The 6,000-nt window shown below is 47.3% G+C and overlaps 1 protein-coding gene across 1 annotated transcript in view; it reads left to right on the top strand.

Annotated features, from left to right (window-relative positions):
- The first annotated feature begins 400 nt into the window (after positions 1-400).
- LOC127001477 (metalloreductase STEAP4-like) overlaps positions 401-6,000 on the top strand; it is a 46,754-nt gene continuing 41,154 nt past the window's right edge. The window contains exon 1 of the mRNA XM_050866030.1: positions 401-548. The gene's annotated coding sequence lies outside the window, so the exon portion shown is untranslated. The remainder of the gene's footprint in view (positions 549-6,000) is intronic.

Here is a 6,000-nt window from a genome sequence, read left to right as displayed (position 1 = left end):
TTACACAACGTTCCTCGCCACCTCACCTGCCACACCAATGTCTCTCCCCCTCCCTCCGTCCGCCCTCACTAACCAACACCTGTTCCCGCCGCCACACCCCCGTTCCCGCTCCTTGCCTCCCTTCCTCGCTACCACCGCCGCAACAAGCAAGAAAAAATCCACCACTGACATCCTTTCTGTGTTTTTTTTTTCTTCCAGACTTCCAGCTTACGTAAAAAATGAACTTGTTGATATTTCGCTGAACTTGCAAAAGCTGGTGGACGAGATTTCTGAGCGGATCAACAAACAAGGCAATGACTCTCCAATATAATATCATCGCCGCTATTGGTGTTGAATCAGAGTAAACAAGATCAACTTCTCTGTGACCGCGGAGGAAAGCGTGGCGGCGTCCGGCAACTCGACCCCGAACCCCAAGTCAGTGCTCAACCCACGGGGGTGAAGGATTGGAACTGGAGGCTCCCGCTCCCTCGAGTCTCGACAGACGGTGGATTAGTGAGGCAGAGACTGTGGTCGGGACAGGATCGTCGGCCACACCTCTCCAATCTGACGTGAGTGAACGACCCGCAACTCTCTTTCTTCTCTCTTCAAGCCCAGACGGAAATACTTTACTGCCTGTCTGGTTAGTTCTGTTTACTCCTGCTCTCGTCGGTTCCAGGGATATTATAGAGAACTTGTGTCCGTGTCTCCCTCGCCCCCCTCGCGCCTTTTGTCGATCTCCCTGCGGTGTTCCTGTCGAAGTGGCTGGTGTGTGTGTGTGTGTGTGTGTGTGTGTGTGTGTGTGTGTGTGTGTGTGTGTGTGTGTGTTGCTCTTTGTTTAGCAGCCGTTTATGCTTTCGTTTCATATTATTTATTTTTAAAGACTTATTTCGTTTTCCGTGATTGACAGCTATTTGTGATTTCCTTTTGTTTTGTATTTTTAGTCATATTTCACAGCGTTCCTTACCGTTGCTGTTTTCTAGTCCTCGTTGGATATCTACGTCCGTGATCGCCTTCTCTGTTTGCTCCTCGCTGTCTGGTTCGATAAGTTTTGAAAGTAAGTCGTGCAAACAGTGAAGGATTGGAGTCATGCAGTGAAACCCAGGCAGGTAAACGAACGACTATTTATTTTGCATTATTCAGGAGCGCTGGGATGGAGATGCTCGAGATGCTGCCTTGTTGTGGAGCTCGTGGGGCTGAAGGGCCGCGCGCTGGTTCTACCTCGAGGCGACTTGCGGCGACAGATGGCAAATGTTTCCGAGGCGCGACACAGCATTACTATAGTGGTTACGGGGAGACAGAGGAGGCGGTGATTACAGTAACCCGAACGTGAGGGCTTCAAGGTGATCGTAGACGGTAAAGTTAACACCACAGAGACCGTAGCGTTGAGGCCCAAGGTCACCAACGTGGGTCGTGCGTGATTGGCGTGCGTGAATGAAGGTCGCCAGCCGTGTGTTTTGTCCGTCTCGCGGCAGGAAGTTAAAACCCGTCTCCAAACTCTTGCGACGCTGAGAACTTCCTGGAAACCTAGCATGTGACGAATACCTAGCTGGAGTTTGTGTAGCGTGTGGTGACGAGGCGTGAGAGTGGCCACCGGAGCGTGGCGATGAGAGCACAGCGGTGACACGCCGAACAGTGGACGGAAGGCGGCCTCGTGATAGATGGTGGGAAAAGACCTTATCGACTGGGGGGTTCTTAAGAGAGATTCCTTTAAAAGTACAGGTTCCAGACACCCCCACGGAGTACGCACCTTCCCTGCATCAGTAACTCGGGAAGACTCAAGACTCAATCAGTAGCAGAGACGGGCGAAATTTGTGGCTTGACCGTGTAGCAGCGACGGGCCAAATTTGTGGCTTGACCGTGTAGCAGCGACGGGCCAAATTTGTGCCATGATATAAATCCCAAAAAATAGATGATACATAAACTGATCACAAATGCTTTGATGTATATTATGAAATGGTTTGTGTGAGTGATGATTTTTTCTCATTTTTCTCGCTTAGAGGGACCATAAGAAACACGATCCCCGCTGCTATCAGGTTTAGAGAGATTCCTTTAAAAGTACAGGTTCCAGACACCCCCACGGAGTACGCACCTTCCCTGCATCAGTAACTTAGGAAAAGATTCAATCGGTTTGGGGTTTCTGAAGAGAGATTCCTTTAAGAGTACAGGTTCCCGACACCCTCACACCCCCGGAACACTCCTCCCCTTCCCCGCACCAGAAACGTAACAGTAAACGGGCCCTGGTGTAGAAAAGAATGGGATTTATGTCATACTTTCTCTTGCGAAACACCACACAATGAGATGCATGGATGAAGACAAACAACCGCGCCAGTCAGAGTATTATCGCTGAATCTGTTTTTACCTCCTAACCAAACGCCGCCACTACCCGTCATCAGCGCTACAGTTTTTTTTCTAATAGATGAATGAACGTTAAGTGTAATCTAAAACCCGAGTTATAAACCATACTAAGCTTCAACAGACGTCGGAAGGGCGTGGCTGACATAAATAGACTCGTTGTGTCATAAAGGAGGAACAATAGACATTTAAAACTAACATTGCAAGGAAAAAAAAAATAGCACATTGACCTAAAAGTATGGGAGGAAGAAAAGAACCCTTTGTACGTTTGGCAGAAGAGTATTTGTGACAGATTCATTCGTGCGTGTGGCAGAATCTATCGTAACTGTGGCAGAATCTATCATATCTGGCAGAATCTATCGTAAGTGGCAGAATCTATTGTAGAATGTGGCAGAATCCATCGTAACTTTGGCAAAATCTATCGTAAGTGGCAGAATCTATTGTAGAATGTGGTAGAATCTATCGTAACTGGCAGAATCTATCGTTGAGTCTGGTAGAAACTGTCTCACGTTTGGTAAAAAAAAGTAATTATGTCTGACGGAGAAGAAAGAAAAATCATAGTAAACTAGTCACGAAGAATGAAAGAAACCGCCTATAAAAAGAGACACAGAAAGATTTGAAAGCAAGCGAAGAGAACGTTAAAATAGGGAAAGGTAACAGGTCAAGTAAAGGTAAAGATGGGGACGTACGGTATTACCTGCGTAAAAGGGAAAACCTGATGGGGAAGGAAGCATTCTGGAGGTAGTAGGAAGGTAGGAAGGTTGGGTGGAGGGCGAAGGAGTCAAGGTGGCGTACTCGTATACACCGTCTGGCTGGCCGGGAAGAGGAGGTGGTGGCCGCGCTTGTCTGTGGTTAGGGAGGAATTACAGTGCAGGAGGCAAGGAAGTGGATGAGGGCAGGGAGATAGTGTGTGCCTCGCGGTGCCTCCATGGTCCACCCAGTCACCAGTCAGGTCGGTCAGCTCAACTTTCTCCCGTCCAGTTTTTGTCCGTCTTCGGCATGACTCTCAGGCTGCACATTGTTGGGATAGTATTGCGGTCACTACGTAAACTTCTCGATACTCTTAGTCACCCTCCCGCCGCCACTCCTTTCTCGTGTACCACCTCGCCTCTGTTTAACAATTGCTTCCTGTCTTGGCCTATGCTTCCCTTGGTTCAACGGGCCCATCCTTACCTTGTCACTCTTTAACCCAGTACCTGCAGGGATCATGTTTCTTAAAGGCCCCTTCCTCTAAGCGAGAAAAATGAGAAAAAATCATCACTCACGCCAACCATTTCATAATATATATCAACGCATTTGTGGTCAGTTTATGCATCATCTATTTTTGGGGTTTATATCATGGCAAAAATTTGGCCCGTCACTGCTACAAGGTAAAGCCACAAATTTGGCCCGTCGCTGCTACCGGGTTAACCTTTTTTTTTTATAATTATCTCACTCTTTCTATATCCCCTTTTCACTGTATACATCATCCTCGTCACCTATTGCTTCCTGTCATCGTCTATGCTTTCCTTGGGTCAACGGGTCCATTCTCACTTGCAAAATCATACTTTTTTACAATGATATTTTTTTGCAATGATCTCTCTTTCCATTCCGTTTCACTGCACACAACACCCCGCCTCTGTTTACCAATTGCTTCCTGTCATCGTCTATGCTTCCCTTGGGTCAACGGGTCCAATCTCACAGTTCTCACTCGCAAAATCATACTTTTTTTACAATGATCTCTCTTTCCACTCCGTTTCACTGCGTACAACACCTCGCCTCTGTCCACCTATTGTTTCCTGTCATCGTCTTTGCTTCCCTTGGTTCAACGGGTCCATCTTCACCCTCCTCAATCGCTAATCATGCTTTATTTTTTTTTCCCACCTCGTTTCACTGCACACATCATCCTCGCCTCTGTCAACCTACAGCTTCCTGCCTCCGTCTATGCCCTCACTGGTTCAACGGGTCCATCTTCACCCTTCTCAATCGCTAATCATGCTTTATTTTTTGGACAATGATCTCTCTTTCCTCGCCAGTTCACTGCACACATCATCCTCGCCTCTGTCCATCTACTGCTTCCTGCCTTCGTCTATGCCCTCACTGGTTCAACGGGTCCATCTTCACCCTTCTCAATCGCTAATCATGCTAATCACGCTAATCACTCCTTGTCTATTCTTGTAACTATGCTCTCCCATTCAACTTCTCCGTCCATCTCTTCCACTCCACTTTCCGCTAGTCATTTACACTTCTTCCCACTCCATACTCCTATAGCCCCTACTAGCAACACACAAAAACAATCCCTTCACTTTTTTTCATTCCTTGGCTATTCCTGCAACTCATCTCTCCCTTACAGCTTCGATAATTTCTTCACCGACGTTTCCTCTATGCATATCTCCCACTCAACACTCCCAAAGCCTTCCCAGAAACGTTCCCCGTCACTTCCTCCCCACGACCTGTCCCGCCCCAAGCCATCAAGCCTTCTCGACCACCTAACGTTGCATTGCATGGCTAAGAAGGAAAAACACATACATACTCCAGACCTCAAACTTCCTATCTCCTTGTTGTTCCTCTTTCTCTTCCTTCCATTCATTCCCTGTCTTCCTTCCTCCTCCTTCTACGCATGAGCATCATCATCTCGTATTCATAATCCTCATCATATTTTTTTTCTCTCTTCGCTTCGTTGCTTTTCTTTGTTTTCCTTAGTTTCCTCCCTCCCCTGTTCTCTTTCCTCCTTCCACTTTCTCCTTCTTCTTCATAAACATCTTCCTCTTCATATTCTTCCTTCTGTCCTTGCTCTGTTCCTCCTCTTTCTTTCCTTTCCTTCCGGTTCTCCTCTTTCCTCCTCCCTCCCCTGTTCTCTTTCCTCCTTCTTCATAAACATCCTCCTCATATTCTTCCTTCTGTCCTTGCTTTGTTCCTCCTCTTTCTTTCCTTTCTTTCCTTTCCTTCCTGTTCTCCTCTTTCCTCCTCCTTCTCATAAACATCCTCTTCCTCTTCACATTCTTCCGTCTCTGCTTACGATGTTCTTTTGTTTCATGTCCTCCGTTTCTTTCCTTCCTTATTCTCCCTCCTCCTCCTTTTCATCATCTCTCTTGTCTGTTCCTTTCCTTCACTTCCTCCTTTCTTCCGCATCATCATCATAATCATCATCTCCCACCTTCTATAATCACAATCATCATGTACTTCCCCCCCTCCAACCTCCCCGCCCTAAGACCTAATACAGAGGCGGCGCGCAGGTCTCGTGACTGGAGGTGTGGGGCGAAGTGTAGTTTTTGCAATGCGTCGATGCTCCTGTTTTGTCTTTCGTGCGCTGCGGTTTTGTTGCTTTAATACAGCGCACGGGGTTCACTGGAGACGCTGCGGGGGACGAGGGTGAGGGTGGAGGAGGAGGCGGAGAAGGAGGAGGAGGCAAAACAGGTGTATGCGGTGCTGTGTGTGTGTGTGTGTGTGTGTGTGTGTGTGTGTGTGCGATCGAGTAGCAATGAGTGGGTCGCGTGCGTGTGAAGGGTCCAAACGAAGCTTTAATTGAATATCGATTTTTGCTTGATTTGTTTTTTGTTTTTTTATCATTTTGGTTCTCTCTCTCTCTCTCTCTCTCTCTCTCTCTCTCTCTCTCTCTCTCTCTCTCTCTCTCTCTCTCTCTCTCTCTCTCTCTCTCTCTCTCTCTCTCATTACTCCAACCTTTTTTTA

The sequence above is a fragment of the Eriocheir sinensis genome, chromosome 21 (assembly GCF_024679095.1).
Source record: "Eriocheir sinensis breed Jianghai 21 chromosome 21, ASM2467909v1, whole genome shotgun sequence".
Classification (NCBI taxonomy): domain Eukaryota; kingdom Metazoa; phylum Arthropoda; class Malacostraca; order Decapoda; family Varunidae; genus Eriocheir; species Eriocheir sinensis.
The sequence above is the reverse complement of the archived record's forward strand: the minus strand, read 5'-3'. Positions and strand labels throughout refer to the sequence as shown.